Below are 18048 nucleotides of genomic sequence, written 5' to 3'. Positions count from 1 at the left end.
CTTAAACAACATGGGGACTAGGGGTTCTGATGCCCCATGAAGTTGAAAATCTGCATATGCCTTTTGACTGTCCCCAAACTCAACTGCTAGCCTACTATCGACCAGAAGGCTTACCAATAATACAAACAGTCAATTCACACATATTTTGTATATTGTATAGTATATACTATATTATTATAATAAAGTGACCTAGAGAAAAGAAACAACTATTTAAAAAATCATAAGGAAGATGGGACAATTGGGTGACTCAGTTGGTTAAGCGTCCAACTCTTTTTTTTTTTAGAGTTTATTTATTTATTTTTAGAGAAAGAGAAAGAAAGAGAGCACTAGAAGCAGAGGGGCAGAGAGAGAGAATCCCAAGCAGGCTCTACACTGTCAATGCAGAGCCCAATGGAAGGCTCTAACCCAAGAACTGCGAGATCATGACATGAGCTGAAACCAAGAGTTGGATGCCAAACTGACTGAGCTGCCCAGGCACCCCAAGCATCTGACTCTTGATTCCAGCTCAGGTCATGATCTCTTAGTGAGTTTCAGTTCCATGTTGGGCTTTACACTGGAGGTGTGAAGCCTGCCTGAGGTTAATTCTCTCTCTTCTGCCCCTACCTCTCTCTCTCTCTCTTTCTCCATCTCTTTTTCACAAAAAATAAATACATAAACCTTTAAAACATAAGGAAAAGACATTTTCAGTATTGTACTGTACCTACCAAAAAAAATCCATGTAAGTGAACCCACACAGTTCAAACCCATGTTGTTCAAGGGTTAACTGTACTCTTACATATTTTTGTTTTTCCTAAAAGGTTTATAGTCTTAACTTTTACAATTATATGTATGATTCTGATTAATTTTTATGTCTGTTGAGAGATAGAGTTGAATTTTTTAAACTTAGATTAAAAAAACTTTCCTAACCCTACTGAATTATCTTGGTGCCTTTATAGAAAATAAACTGACATGTGTGGATCTATTTCTGGACAGTGTATTATATTGCATTGTTCTATTTTTCTATTTTTATGCCAATGTGATATTGTCCTGATTACTATAGCTTCATAATGGGTCTTGAAATCTGGTGTTGTAAATCCTCCAATCACGTTCTCATTTTTCAAGACTGTTTTTGGTTATTGGCTGTTCCATAATACTTGCGTTTTCCTATAAATTTTAGAATTAGCTTTTGCAAGCTGTACACAAGAAAATCCTTGTGGAATTGTTTTTGAATCTATAGATCAACTGGAGAACTGACATAGTGATGGTTACCAGGGAGACTTCTTGGGTCTATTCATGTTTTATTCCGATTCATAAGGTCTGCAGAGTCCACAGCTGGAACCAGTCTATTCACAAGGATTCAGATCAGGCAAGAACCTGGCAGCAGTACACAGTTGGGTATTCATGATGAATGTAGGTCTTATTTCTGTACAAATGACCATCCAGGAATTACTGTCTTTGTCCTACCACGTGATGACAGCTGAGGTGAAAGGAAACAGGATCCCTACTGTGGATGTGAGGCCCACCTTTCTTAGCCCTAAGCACACAGGAGACAATATCTCTTGTAACAACTTAATAGATATAGTTTCCAGGAATTCTGCAAGAAATGTGTCAATATATAGGATTCACTTCGCTAAGGGAAATCCAAAGTTAAGTCTTTTTATCAGAAAATTATACTACTTCCCAGGTAGATGCTATTTTGAGATCGCATTTACCATATAGCTAATGTTCCATTTTTTTAGTTTTATTTTTTTATTTTTTACTTTTCAAAATTTACATACAAATTAGCATATAGTGAAACAATGATTTCAGGAGTCGATTCCTTAATGCCCCTTGCCCATTTTTAGGGGAGCAGAGCTAGAAAATTCTGTATAAATCTAATAATTTTTGTATCTAATAAAATTTCTATGTAGTTCAATACCATACTCCACTTTGATGCCAATTTCATGTTCTCATGCAGAAGGAGAAAGAATTTTTTAAAGATGCATTTAACGATGAACTAGTAATATTAAGCCTTTTGAACTATGAACAAGTTATCATTCTCCAGTTATGTACACATTTCTTTAATTTCTCTTAGCATTGTCTTGAAATTATTAGGGTAGAAGTCACATACATATTATGTTTGATTTATTACTAGGTATGTTACTATTTTGATTCTATCTCAAAAGGCACTTGTAATTTAAGAAATGTATAAATAAATAATTTACTACCACTATAATTTTTACTTTCTCATGTGTTATAAGTCCCTAAACAAATTATTATTATTTTGATGTGAATATTCAACTGTAATTCAAAGAATTTAAGAATAGGAAAAAAACCCAATGATTTCTATTTGCCCAATATTCACATTTCTAGTGTTTTTCATTCCTTTCCAAAGATCCAAATTTCCACTAGGTATCATTCTCCTTATGCATACAGAATTCTCTTTGTTGTCTCCTCCAGGGAAGAATTGTTGAGATGAATTCTCCCAACTTTCATATTTGAGAATGTCTTTATTTTATCTTTATTTTCAAATTATGTTGTATTAGTCAGAGTTCTCCAGAGAAACAGGACCATGAGGAGACATGCATCTCTCTCTCTCTCTCTCTCTCTCTCTCTCTCTCTCTCTTCTCTCTCTTCCCTCCCCCTTCCCTCTCTCCCTCCCTCTCTCTGTCTAAATGACCATTCAGGAATTATTGTGTGTGTGTGTGTGTGTGTGTGTGTGAGTGCATGTGTGTGTGCCTGTGCATGTGTAGAGAGGGAGAGAGAGATTGACTGATAGAGAGAGAATTGGCTCATGTCCTTATGGAGGCTGAGAAGTCCCATGATCTTCAATCTACAAACTGGAAGCTCAGGAAAGTCCATGGCGTAATTCCAGTCTAAACCTGAGACCTGAGAACCAGGGGAGCCAATGGTGTAAATTCTAGTTTAAAACCAAAGGCCAGAGAACCAGGAGCACCAATGTTTGAGGGCAGGAGAAGATGAGTATCTCAGCTCAAGAAGAGAACAAATTTTCCCTTCTCCACCTTTTTGTTCCATTTAGGCTCTCAACAGATTGTACTTCAAGGGCAATAGTCTTTACTCAGTCTTCTGATTCAAATCCTAATCTCTTGTATCAACAACCTCACAGACATACTCTGAAATGATACTTTACCAGATATCTGTGCATCCCTTAGCCCAGTAACCATCACAGATATTTTCCTTGGATATAGACTCCAGATTTATGAATTTTCTTGTCTTTTTTCTTCCTTTTCTTCTTTTCCAATTCAGCATTTTAAGGATTTTTTTTCACGGTCTGTTACAAGAAGTAGGACATTGTTTCTTCTTCTTTTTTCTAATGTTTCTCTTCTCTCTGCCCACTTTCAGTAAGTCTCATTTTCTTTGGTTTTCAGCAATGTGATTATTGTGTGCCTAGATATGGTTTTCTTTTTATTTTCCTGTTTGAGGTTCAGTACAATTCTTTGATCTAGAAGTCATTGTTTTTCATCATTTTAAGATTTTTTTTGCCATTATATATTCTAATATATTTTCTGCCTCTTTTTATCTCTCATCCCCTTATTGGGGAGAGATGTTATCCCACAGGTGATGGAGGTTTTGTTCTTCTTTTTTCAGTCAATCTGAGCTTCATTTAGATGATTGCTATTTACCTTTCCTCTAGCAGACTGATCAAAGTATCTGTTATGCCCAATATGCTATTACTCTCATCTAATAAATCTGTGACATTAAATACTGCATTTTTCAGTTCTAGATTTCCTTTTAGTCACTTTAAAGCATTTTTACCATTCTCTTGAATATAATGTAATAAAAAATCACAGTGATCTAGAAACCAGAAAATGTAGGTTTTACAAACCGGAGAACATCTATTATTTTAACAGCCATCCATCCTCCCTTTTTTGGTAACTGTAACTTTTACTTTGAGGGGTGCCTTTTTTTTAGGCTCACACTGACTCAATGGCAAAGTTCATGACCTTAGCTTAGGGCAATTGGTGATTTGCAGTCTTCTGAGCAAAGTGATTGGTGTAGGTATAGGTTCATGTTTTATTCAGAACCAATGAGATATCAGAAAAATTTCTCCAGAAATCCTAGGAAGGAACTACTCATTCTTTTAGGATTTTATTCCAAGACACAGAAACGTCTAGAATTTCTGAAACCATTTTGCCATTGTGAGATAAACAACCTCCTGAAAATAGGGCCAACATACAATGAGACAGGAAGACAATTTGAACTAAGGAATTGAAGATATTCCAGATGAAGTGTGATCCGCTGCATTAAGCCTCACCTTTGCTTATACTGCATAAGGCAATCATATCATCTTACCTTAAGTTGATAGAGACTGAACTATTGGTTAACTTTATTACTAGTTGAACTTAAGCCAGAGATTTGTAAATGGTATATTATGAAATGTGTCAAAAATGAGTAAAGAATATGCTTAGATCTTAATCTCTCATGTTTTAGGAAGGCCAGAAAGATCTGCAGCCCCTGGAATTGTTGAGCTGGTCAACTATACCCTCTAATAATCTGAAAAGGTTATCCCAGCTTGTCATGGGCATATCATTATCTTCAATCTGTTCAGTGTTATGAAAATGTTTGGAAAGCATTGCCTTAAACAAGCCATGTAATATTTCTAAACTTCATTTTTACCATATGAAAAATAAGAAAGCTGTTAAAGGGTATTTTAAGGGTTTTTTTTTAATGTTTATTTATTTTTGAGACAATAGGAGAGACAGAGTGCAAGCAGTGGAGGGACAGGCAGAGGGAGACACAGAATCTGAAGCAGGCTCCAGGCTGTGAGCTGTCAACCCAGAGCCCAATGCAGGGCTTGAATTCATGAACTGTGAGATCAAGACCTGTGCTGGACGCTCCACTGACTGACCCACTCAGGCACCCCAAGGGATTTTTAATCTATATCATTTTATGAATCCACATTATCAATTTTGGCTGCAAAATTCCAATAGCAAAGTCCAAAACCATATTGTACACCCATGAGAGAAATGGGTTATATCGACACAGAAAGAAACAAAAGGAAAGGTATAATTAACAAATGGAGAGACACTTTAGCACACAAACCTGAGACACATACGGTCACTAGAGAAAAGTTTGCCTAAAAATAATTCTAAAATAGATCAGATCACTTTATTTGTAACCTAGATGGTTTATGGCCGCACCCAACTTTAAGGCAATACTACATCTAAAACTGTAAATATGCAAAATAGATACAGAGTCTAAAGGCCCTATCAACATTAAATTTTCCATCATTTGACTAATACCCAACATTCAATAAGTGCATTCACATGTGCAACAAAATTGTCTGAAGTTACAAACAAACAAACAAAAAAGCAATGGCATTCAAACAGTCTAGTGCAGAAAGCAAGGCACAGTTTGAATGTGGGCACTCCAAGTTTCACAAAGAAAGATGCGGTGGATTATGCTGGAAGAGATCTGAACCCATCCTGTAGTACAACTCCGTCAGTTTAAAGATGAGAAAGACCATGCCAAATCTGATCATTTTCTGATAAAGCAAATAGGTTCTTTTGCCACACTGCATTCAACCAAGGTCATCTAATTTGAGGTTTACACCCTATAAGAGATCCCGTACTGTGAACCCAGGGGCTTCCTTTCCTGGTAAGTAAACAGCATGTGCTATCATCTCTCTGGACCATTTATCCCTCGCCAGTCAGAGAATCATTATTTAAGTTTGGCATCTTTGTTTAATCTCCTGATGCTAAACTATATCCTACAGGGATTCTGACAAAACAACCTAGCACAAAATGGGTTAGAAGTTAAAAGCTTAGTTGGTGGTACCTGTGCCTGTTATGTTTTCTCAGAGATAAAGATGTTGCTTCCATCTCATTTCATTGAACCTATAAAAAATTTCCACAGGTAAAAACCAAGAATTTCAGCAGGGGATACAGGAAAACCAGCATAGTTATTGTCACTGTGTGCCAGCATTGCTGAGAAACTTACTCCCGAGGCATGATGACAAAGCTGGGACCCTCGGAAGCTTGCAGGTCTCTGAGATGTTCTAACAACCAATACATGCATCTGTGCATGAATAGAAATCTGGAGGGGTGCCCTAGAAAACTGGTTACAGGAACTTTATGACTTACCAGTTGGCAAAACTGAAGTACCACCAGCTTCCTACATCCTCCATTTCTCATGCTGGTAAGAGATTGGAATCATTTTGGAAATTCAGAATCAGTCTCTCATCTGTTCATTCCTTCACTCATTAGCTCACCCAAGCATGCAGCCTGGGCATTTAGCCGAGTGTGTAGCTGAGAGTGGGTAATCAATATATCTTGACTGAGTACATGTAACAGAAAATTAAGTAATATTTTCTGTAAGTTCTCCTTTGCCTTTCTTGACCTCAGGTCTATGGGATGATCTTCTTCAGTTATTTCACCATTTTTTTAAAGTTCCTAATTTGAACATTATTTATTTTTAAAGTTTATTTACTTTTGAGAGAGAAGGAATGTGTGTGCATGCATGGGTGAGGAGGGAAAGGGCAGAGGGGGGTTCAGAGAGAGAGAGAGAGAGAGAGAGAGAGAGAGAATACCAAGCAGGCACCACATTGTCAGCACAGAGCCTGATGTAGGGCTCAAATCCACGAACCGTGAAATCATGACCCGAACCAAAATCAAGAGTTGGACGCTTAATTGACTGAGACACCCAGACACTCTGTTAAGTTCCTAATTTAAACTTTAAAAAGTAAGTTCCTCTATAGATAGCAAATAATGCCAACTATGAGTACAAAGCTAATTGATATGTGCAAAGCACTCAAAACAGTGCATGGCATATACATAAGCATTAAGTGTTGTTATTGTTGTTGCTGTTGTTGTTATTATTGCTACCACTAGTAGTACTAACATGGTTAGTATTTTAAGATGCTCATAATGCATATAAACACCTTCATTCACATGCAAAATCGAAATCGAACATTTGGGATCGAATTAAGTCATGTACCATGTTGTTCACTGATTAAGCCTCTCTTAAATGTAAGATCAAGCAAAGAACATCAACATTCAAGTAAGTTTTGGCTAAATTACATGTTAATTAATTTAACAACCATACACTGGTTGCTTATTTACGTGCCTGGTGCTGTACAAAGAACCATGTGAGAGAGAATGAGTGAAGGAATAAGCAGTCAGAAGCAAGACCAAAATCTTCCTAAAAAGCAAAGTAAAAACCAGACTTCTCAATTCACGATCAATGATACAAATGGGAGAATTAGGCTGCTGATGGATGCTTCAGGTCTGCGGGCTGAGTAAGACACACGGTATTTCTTATCAGCTAGATCTCCAACTTATGCCAATATCCAACCATATATTAGTAGTTATATAATTCCCTCATTCATATTTCAAATGACTTTTAATGTCTTTTTGCAACCGTGAAAAAAAAACGAACTTAAAATTCTAAGTTAGTGGGCTAAGTTTACTCCCAACAGACATGTTTACTTGGTGCATTTTAAAATTGGGAGCTTTCAGGTTTAAAATATATAGCATATGTCTAGATGCTTTAAAAAAGCACAAGATGTTACAATGTGGGGCCTTCATTCCTGCATGACCACAATAAGCTGAAGAGGAATAGCAGGTGCTTTCTCTAGAAAAGGTTTGTTTTCTCATGGGTGTCAGGGTCCCACTATTCACTCCATGAATGAACATGCATGCAAGTATCTCACTTCACTTCCTTATATGACTTGCTCTGTCCCTCCACGCATTGAAGGGTGTGACCCCCACTATGTCTCCAGAGATTTCTTTTATTTTTAGTTTATTTATTTATCATTTTTGAGACAGATAGAGAAATGGGGAGGGGCACAGAGAGAGTGGGACAGAGCATCTGAAGCAGGCTCCACACCATCAGTGCAGAGCCCCATGCGGGGTCCAAACCCACGAACCGCTAGATCATGACCTGAGCTGAAGTCAGATGCTTAACCTACTGAGCCATCCAGGTGCCCCACTGCCCAGAGATTTCTAATATACCTCTAGATGATCACAATGCCCTGCAAAGCTAATGAAGCCAGCCTAAGCTCAGGGGCCCCTCACTAGCACAAATCCTTACAGCGCCCTGCACCTAATTTTATATATTTAGAAGGGCTGCTACCACTACACTGAATAAGTTTCAATCCCACACCACCTAGATCTGCCTCTGCTATTTCTAAAAAAGATCATCAAACCAGAATGCAATTAAACCATGAGAAAAAACCAAAGCCAAAACCCAAACCCACACATGCTGAAAAATTGCTGCCACTCTTAACTCATGGATATTTGATGGGAAACAAGTGGGGAGAGTGGATATCTGCTATTGTTGGGCATTATCTCTGATAGGGTATGGAAAATTAATTGATAAAATGATACAGTGCTTTTATTCTTAGAATGCTTGTTGAAATCTGGGGGATTGCTTGCAGCCAAAAGTAATTGAAAATGTGATCAAAAGTTACAGCCAGACTACTTGGTACAGTGTGTGATGCTCCGGTTTTAGAAGAAGGGCAGAACTAACTTGTGAATTAAGGCCTTGAGAGAAAACCCTGATGCTGGAAGAATGAACATAAAGCCTTAACCTCTATGTTTCTGGCTCCCAAACCTCTGCTTTCAGGAAACCAGTTAAACAAGCAGTGTCTTTGAGAGTCTTCAGGAAAAGTTTCCAGTCCAAATATGACTCATGCTACCCCTCATGCCCAGCCCCTGAAATTATGTTCATAAGAGATGGGGGAGGTGAGTTAGGGACAGTCAGGAGGGTCTCTGCAGAAACTGGAAGTGGCAGAAAGAGACAGCCTTTCTGAAGTGAAATACAAGGGGAAATTCAGGAAGGCTGATCCCAGGTTGGGCTCCACAGCATTTGGAAATCCAGCCAAAGCAGTAAGAAGCTGGAAGAAATGTAAAACTGATACATTGTCACAACTGTCCATTGTGACAACAGTCAGTAACATATCTAACTCTGGATCAGCAGTTCAAGGAACCATGGCCCACAGACTACCTGCCTCTTTTAGCACCTGAGCTAGCCCTGTATGCAAGAGGTAGAAAAACGTAATAATTATCTACTAGATATTCTATAGGCTTCCCAGAGCATCTAATAAAGACTACTTTGACTTGAGGCTTTCTTAAGACAACTGCTAAACATCATTGCCAAAAATGGATGTGGGGGCAAGAGGAATATTGAAAGAAAACAAACAGGGGCTTTAGTCTTGTGCTCAATGCTGTCACTGCCACTTAATGTCCAAGTGACTGGGTACAAGGAACCTCTTCTGAACTATAGTGTCTTCATCTGTGAATGGAGATAAGATACTTCTGGAGATACAAAATTCACTGGGGACTAAATGGGTTTACTTTTGTTCTCACAGAGGGGGACAACAAGAAGTATTTAGTAATTCCATCCCCCTTTTTTTACGAGTAGTCAGTACAGTAGGTCACTGAAGAAGGAAGAAAGCCCACTATATCAGATAGCTATAGTCTGTGACAAACTTCCCCAAAGCACAGCGGTTTGAAATAATATGCATTTATTGTTTCTCAGGAATGTATGAGTGCTTCTGCCCATGTGGGCCAGGATTGGCTGATCTTTAATAACCGGATCCTGGTCTGTGGTCAGTTGGGTAAGATATCTAGGAAAGATATCACTTGCAATCTAGTGGTTAGCTGGCTCTTGGCTATGGCAAGGGTAGGAACTGGATCCTGGATCCCTTATCACCCATCAGGCTGTCCTGTGCTTATTACCATGGTATCTGGGCACGGTTCAAAGACAAAAAGCAAAAGGAGGGAAGGCCTCTTGAAAGCCAGATTTGAAACTGGCACATTGTCACGTGGTCTAAGCAAGTCACAAGGGCAGTCTATATTCAAGCAGTGGGTGAAAACTCCATCTCTTCTTAAGAGTTCTGTCAAATAGGGGTGCATGCGTGGCTCAGTCGATTAAGCATCCCACTTCAACTCAGGTCATGATCTCACAGTTTTTGGGTTCGAGTCCCGTGTCAGGGTCTGTGCTGACAGGTCAGAGCTTGGAGCCTGCTTCAGATTCTGTGTCTCCCTCTCTGTCTCTGCCCCTACGCTGCTCTCGTTCTCTCTCTCTTTTGAGAGAGATATCAAAAATACATAAACATTAAAAAAAAAAGGAGCTGTCAAATCATACTGCATAGGGCATGGATATAGGAAGGCATGAAAAATTAAGGTCACAACCAATCTACTACATCTCTTTGTCTTGAAAAAAAAAGAGAAATCAATATCTGACCACATTTGTGGTAAAGATCAAATGAGACGAAGTATTGCAAAGATCTAGAACAACGGCACATTCTAGGCATGTGATAGAGCTTTTCCTGTGTCAATCTAATTTGTGCACTATAATTCAATCAAACACTTTCTTCACAGCTTGTGTTTTTTCTTTCAAAGAAGAAATAAACTCCAAACAGACTTAATTCTGGGTGAAAAACAAATTATATGTACATTATATTCTTTACATCTAGTTTAGAAGTGATGAATATTATCTGTGTAGGCAGCTCAAAAATAGGATGTGTTTCCGTTGTGAGTTGAATGAATTTGCATCTTTTCGTGATGTGTTAGAGAAGCAAGATATAAGTGCCAAGTGAGGGTTGCCCTGTCACTTGCTATGAAGGATCTGCTTGGTGGTCTAGGCCAAATGCCAGGATGTACTGGTGTAATGCTGATGAGCACAGTCCTTAAAGGTTGGAGACAAAGCTGGGTCAATATTAGAGTATAATGGGGGCCCAGGAGTATTAATCAGTACTGTAGAATTTCATATAAGTGGTGGCCAAGATACTAGAATAAACACATCTCTTCAGAGAAGGTTAAGAAGAAAAAGACTGTACTTACCCATGCATGAAAAGTGCTGTACCAAATACAATGAGTAACTTGACATACATACTGAGAGCTGAAAAATGCTATTTACAGGAGCAGAAAATTGCAGAAGCACAATGCATGAAGGACTACATACAAATACGGGGACATAAAAAATGCAAACAGAAAGGAAGGGAAGCACTGGCCCTTCCTATTGTTTATTATCTGGTGGATTAGTAGTAACTAGCAAGGTAATTTAGGTTTAAGGCAAAAAGCTTAAATTTTTTTTAATGTTTACTTGTTTTTGAGAGAGACAGAGCATGAGAAGGGAAGGGGCACAGAGATGGAGACAGAGGATCTGAAGCAGACTCCAGGCACTGAGCTGTCAGCACAGAGCAGGGCTCAAACCCATGGACCACAAGATCATGACCTGAGCCGAAGTCAGCCACTTAACCAAGGTGCCCCAAGGAAAAAAGCTTTAAAACTAGTTTTCTAACTTTAAGGTTGGAAACTTTATTCTAAGGTGAGAAGTTCTTAGATAATAATTAGATACCAAATGGATCTACAGAAGTGTGACATAAATAAATATTATAAAGCGTTCAGTCTCATAATAGGCAATAAAAAGATAGATGAATGTCATATTACAAAACCCTGCCCTAAAATGGTTCAAAGGAAAAAAATAAACTTTAATAAACTTTAATGAGTGTAATGAAAGAATCTTTGATCTGGCACCTTTCGAGAATACTGAGTAGTAAAGCAATACGGCATCTTTACTAAGAGTATATTTTACAGGGGCGCCTGGGTGGCGCAGTCGGTTAAGCGTCCGACTTCAGCCAGGTCACGATCTCGCGGTCCGTGAGTTCGAGCCCCGCGTCAGGCTCTGGGCTGATGGCTCGGAGCCTGGAGCCTGTTTCCGATTCTGTGTCTCCCTCTCTCTCTGCCCCTCCCCCGTTCATGCTCTGTCTCTCTCTGTCCCAAAAATAAATAAAAAACGTTGAAAAAAAAAAATTAAAAAAAAAAAAAAAAAAAAGAGTATATTTTACAAAAAAATGTAACCAGTGTATTATCTGACTTAAATTCTCTCTCAATAGCAGTGTTTTCCAACCAAATAGTATTTTGTAAACTAAATAGTATTTTGTAAACTAATGACCTTTCTCCCAAAATATAAAGAAATTCTTTTGGCTTTGCTAGAAAAAAATATGTGGAAAAATGCAAGTTTTTAAAAAAAGTTTCTGAGAAAGTTTTATCACTCAAATGTCATCTTCAATTATTTTTAATGTTTATTTTATTTTTGAGAGGGAGAGAGAAAGAAAGAGAGTGAGCACGAGCAGGGGAGGGGCAGGGAGAGAGGGAGACACAGAATCAGAAGCAGGCCCTAGGCTCCAGCTGTCAACACAGAGCCCAAACCAGGGCTTGAACCCATGAACTGTGAGATCATGACCTGACCTGAAGTCAGACAGTTAACTGACTGGGCCACCCAGGTGCCCCCACATAGGTCATCTTTAGAATCATTCCTTAAAACAGTATGGAGGTTCTTGAAAAAGTTAAAAACAGAACTATCCTATGATCTAGCAATTGCACTACTATGTATTTACCAAAAGAATGTAAAAATACTGATTCAAAGGGATATAGGCACTCCAATGTTTATAGCAGCATTATCAACAATAGCCAAATTATGGAAAAAACACAAATGTGCATTGACTGATGATTGGATAAAGAAGATGTGGTATATGTAATTATATATAATGGAATGTTACTCAGTCATCAAAAAGAATGAAACCTTGCCATTTGCAATGACATGGATAGAGCTAAAGAATATTATTCTACATGAAATAAGTCAGTCAGAAAAGAACAGATGCCATACTGTTTCACTTATATGTGGAATTTAAGAAACAAAACAAATGAGAGCTGGGGAAAAAAGAAAAAGAGAGAGGCAAATTAGGCAACAGACTCTTAACTATAGAGAACAAACTGAGGGTTATTGAAGGGGAGGTGGGTGGGGGGATGAGTGAAATTGGTGATGGGTATTAAGGAGGACACTTGTGATGAGCACGGGGTATTGTAAGGAAGTGATGAATCACTAAATTCTACACTAGAACTAATATTACACTGTATGTTAATTAACTGGATTTAAATAAAAACTTGGGGGGGGGGGAAGCATCACTCCTTAGATAAGATACTTGATATATGTGTCATCAATGAACATTTGTTGAATGACATTTTATTGAGTGTATTTTTATGGATCAGGCCCATTTCTAAGTACTTTATAAACACTATCTTATTATAAAAATCTTATGACGTGGGTACTATTATTACTGGATAGGAAACTGAGGCCCAGAGAGGTAAGTAACTTGCCAAAAGCAGTACTCCTAGTAAGTGTTAGAGATAGGAATCCAAACCATGCAGTTGGAATCCACATTGACTGCTGTCTACCTTTGTGCAGCTGAAGGGAAAATTAACACATTTTAGGTGATGGGAGGTGGGTACATATTTTCTAATGAAACTCAGAATCCAAGTCAAAGGTCAAACTTGCTTTCCATTTCTTAAAGTTACCTTATAGTTTAGTCTTTTATTGAATAATTCTTTCTGGGTAAATAAGGGACATAATTTTGTGTTCTTAAATCCCATTCAGTTTGCTTAAGAATCCCTTGGTCTTTGGCTATTATAAAGGCTTATATCTTAAATATCTAAAACTGTGTTAAAGACAGTAGAGTATAGGACAGCTAAAATTAGGATCACTGGGTAGAAGTTTCAGGAAGAAAACTAAATGTTTCAAATTACTTGAACATGCTTTGAGTTGCTTCAGGATATAATACTCATGATGGGAAGTATTCAAGACAAGGTAACAGCTCAGAAGGAATGCTGCAGGATGGAAGATATTAAATGGTAGCTGGGGAAAGGATGGATTAGATGGTCCCTCTTCCAACCTAGACATTCTATAGGAATCCAGTAATTGGGTTTACTCACTGCAATTTAGAAATTTATATATATGTGTGTGTGTGTGTGTGTGTGTATATATATATATATATATATATATATATATATATATTTTAATATATTTTAATATAAAGTATACATATATATACTTTATATATACTTTATATATATACTTTATATATATATATACTTTATATATATATACTTTATGTGTTTACTCACTGCAATTTAGAAATTTATATATATGTGTGTGTGTGTGTATATATATATATATTTTAATATATTTTAATATAAAGTATACATATATATACTTTATATATACTTTATATATATACTTTATATATATATATAAAGTTTTGACCTGTTCAAAAATCATGGTCTATGTGCAAACTAAATAGAGCAGTTTTAGTCATCTGACACTTTCCTCCAGCAGAGTGTCCCACATGTAGTAGATATTCAATAAATGCCTATTGCTGCATTGCTCATAGTTGGTACAATTACACCAACTATATGGTTTTCCAAAGAGCTATTATAGGTATTATTCTCATGGCTCAGATTAAATAAGCTGCAAGGCTAAAAAAAAAACCCTCAGTTATAATAGCTGGTGCAATCTGATATCATAATCATAACTTTATATTATTGTCTGCATCCTTATTCCTGCATTTTCTAACAATTATGGCAGGGGTTACTTCCCACTATATCAGAGGATTAGTCACTGATGTTTAATCAGTGAAAGGATCATAATTAATCAAAGTGCCCATTTAAAAGAACTTGCCAGTGGTCAGGAAGACTTTTTAGCCTTCTGACAAGTCTTATCTTGGAAAGCTGCAGTAAGCAGATTAAATAAATTGGGCTTTTTCAATTCAAAATGTAACTCTGTAACTTCAATTACAAAGTTTCCCAGTATTCTAAACTAGGACATATATATTCCATTCTCTATTTCAAGAATGTATAATCAGTCTTCGAAGCAAAAGAAAAAATAATCCTTTGAAGTAAAAGAAAAAAAAAAAAGTCCAAACCAAAACTTGTTACCAGCTTTAAGATCATTCAATTCAAGAAGCTATTTTAATATCACTCTGTGGTCATACAAGTAAAACAGAATCTGTTTTCAGACAGGCTCTCCATTCACCAAGCATTCCCATCAGGGCACTCATAAGTATCCATCAATATCCATACTTGGCTACCATCCGAAGAGCTACAGAAGAAAGCCATCTAGAAGGGTGATGAGAAGGCTATATCAGGAGGCTTGTAAGTCCATCTTAATCAGCTTGAAATTGAGCCTATCAGACCTCAGTTAGAATCTTAGCTCTTTTTCTTAGCAAATGTGTAACCTTCATCTGTAAAATGTTTTGAAGAAAAGTAGCTATTGAAGTCAGGTTGTTGAGTGCATCAATTGAATTAGAGCTTGCAAAACACAGTGCATAGCACTGTGGAAAAATGGAAAAAAATGGCCCCAAATATTAAATAGTCTTTCACTACATACTGTGAATAAGTACCCTTCATCTATCGCTCGGGAATTACAAGAAGTTCAAAAGGATGAGGGATGAGTTATATCTTGCCATATGAACTGATCCAAGAAAATTTGCCCCGTTTTACATGTCTCCACCTATCAGCTATTTCAGCCCATTTTCTCCCACTTCCACCAAGATTCATCTAGAAGGAGTCTATGATGGGCATAAGGGAAAATAAATGTTCAGTGTCTACCCTCCTGTTTTTTATCATCTCTGTCCCAGCTCAATCTGTAATGATAGATACATGTCATTACACATGTGTCAAAACACAGAATGTACAACACCAAGGATGGACCTTAAGGTAAACTATGGAATCAGGGTGGCAATTATTAAGAAATGTACCACTCTGGCGGGGGCCTTAATCATTGGGGAGGAGCAGGCAGTATATCAAAAATCTCTGGACCTTTCTCTCAATCTCCGTACACCCCTTAAACTGTTCTAACAAAGTCTTAAACCAATAAAGCATTAATAAAAGAGTAATAATTTTAAAAGGCTCAGTCTGACTTTGAAAAGTTGACCTACATCTTGGGAAAAACTGATCTATATTTTGAGTCAATCCAGAGCCGACACTGTGAATTTGACTTTTTTACAAGATTTGAGTGAGAAAACATGTTGGAAAAGAGTCTTCCCACATACAAGAGAAAGCTCTCTCATGTCTCCTTACTGTGCATGGGTGCTATTTCTTCCTTTATTCCTTCACTTGTCCAAACTGGTACTCATGCGTTAAAAGGCACCTCAGATGTTGCGCATACCCGGAATATTTCCTTCCTGATTCTTGACAGCTAATCCCTTATTTCTCTGTCCTACTTGATTATTCTTGACATACTTCTGTTCGGTGCACTGTGTATAGTGATCTGTTCACATCCCTTTCCCCCTGCAGCTCCCATGGACTGGGACCCCTGTGTATCAGTGGCACCTCATACAGTGCCCAGTATAAACTGGGTCTTGATACATGTTGAAAGGAAGTGCCGCTCCACTGGATGACAGTAGTTAAGGGGGCAGTTTAGAGTTTGGACTGCCTGCCTGAATCCAGATCTGCCACTTCCTCAAAGGGGGTCTTTGAGTAATTATTCAAACATTAAATGTTTTTGCTTCCTCATCTGTGAGCAGATAATCATATCTATCCCAGAGAGAAGTTGTGAGGATTTGAAAAATCAGTGGTGGAAATTCCTTAGATCAGTGCCTACTACATTGTAAGTATTCAGTAAATCCAGGTGCTGTGAGGATTGCCGCTGTTATTGTTGTCATAGTGATTTGTCCGTAGATTTGTCATGTCATTACCCAGGAGCATCCCAGCAAAGATGCTTTTATTGGTTAGCCATGGAACTTTACCAATATAAACTGTGTTTGGCAAAGAAAGAATTATATACTCCCAATTAAAAAATGATTTCATATAAAAATATCGTGGAATGCCATCTGTTCATACATTGGAGATGGCCAATTAGACAAAATTCTAAAGTAATACATTGTCCATGATGTGCGAACATTGTACTATTAGACACCTTTTGATTGGTTATCAAGTTTATTCAGGTAATCTTTGTAAGGCACATGTTCATAGGATGCATTATGTGTGCAACAAGAAAATGACGATGTCTAGGAATCACCTACTCAATATCCTAATTCAGTGAGTGCTTAATTCAGTGTGCAGGACTCACTCCCAGAGCCTTCCAAGTGAAAGACAACATCTGTACAAAAGTGCACAGAACCCTCTTTTCTTCCTCTAGCTGTCTCCCTATTCTTTTACTATTCTCTCTCTCTCTCTCTCTCTCTCTCTCTCTCTCTCTCTCTCACACACACACACACACACACACACACACACACACACACATTTTTGTAATAGCTCCAAGTTTGAGAGTTTAAGCCTATTGGGGGGGGGGGGTAGTTTTTCAATGCTCCTGCGAATAAGTGAATGGATGGGTAGGTGTGAATGCTGTTTCTTGTGGTCCAATTGAGATGGTAATGGTCTATATCACTATTCCACCACTACAAGGCTCATAAATATACCAACAGGGTCTTATGCAATAGCTGCTTCCCAGAATTACTCCTACATTAACAACCCTGGTTTGCTCCATTATCTCTTCCTTGAGGCATACTTAATACTGTTTGCAAAAAATCCTTAACACATAAGATTTTAATCTTTTCCAGGTCATTGTCAATTCACAAATGCTGTTCAGAAAAAACAAAAAATCTGTTCTTACATAAAGTCTCTTTGAAAGCTTTCTTCAAGTCACTGGCTCATATCCAACTTGTAATCTATGTCCAAGTGTCTCCTTAACTTTCACACTGCTCTCACTGACTTCAGATGAATCTTGGACATTTGCAAGAGAAAAATCAAAGTTATAGCAAGTGCCTCTCTTACTAAAAAATGAACCTTCACTCAGAGGGAACAGTAAGAAATGTTTGCTGGTACATACTTAACCCTATGACTAGAATTCAAGTAACATACATAATAGCAACTTGTTGACCCTTGACTGAGGGTGTGAAAACCCAACACCATGTGACCCTGCTTACTTTTAAGATACACATTCCTCCAAAATGATAAGCATCTCCATGGTGCCTTTTCTGTTTTATTTTTAATTCCTTCCAAATGTTGAGTACACAATTTTGTTAGTTTCTATTCTAAAACATTTGTGAACATATATTAATTTCACTATTAATTTAGTCAATTTGAGTAGGTTTTTCTTTCTTTTTTTCCTGGGGAATTCCTGATCCATAAAATGTATAAAGGTAAAGAAGCATTAAACATCTGAGAATCAGAAAAAAATGTGTCTAGGATTAGCTGAGTTGGGTAAGGTAAGAAGCCCATCTCTTTTCTGTCTTTCCCATTGTTGTTTTCCTTTCTCAAGAGAGTATTTCACACTAAAATCCAG

At 37.6% G+C, this 18048-nt stretch overlaps 1 protein-coding gene across 3 annotated transcripts in view; it reads right to left on the bottom strand.

Annotated features, from left to right (window-relative positions):
• Window positions 1-18048, bottom strand: part of GRM7 (glutamate metabotropic receptor 7) — an 869802-nt gene that overhangs the window by 486535 nt on the left and 365219 nt on the right. The window lies entirely within an intron of this gene.

This window comes from Panthera onca, chromosome A2 (assembly GCF_046562875.1).
Source record: "Panthera onca isolate mPanOnc1 chromosome A2, mPanOnc1 haplotype 2, whole genome shotgun sequence".
Lineage (NCBI taxonomy): Eukaryota > Metazoa > Chordata > Mammalia > Carnivora > Felidae > Panthera > Panthera onca.
Note: the sequence above shows the minus strand (reverse complement) of the source record. Positions and strands in the feature narration are given on the sequence as shown.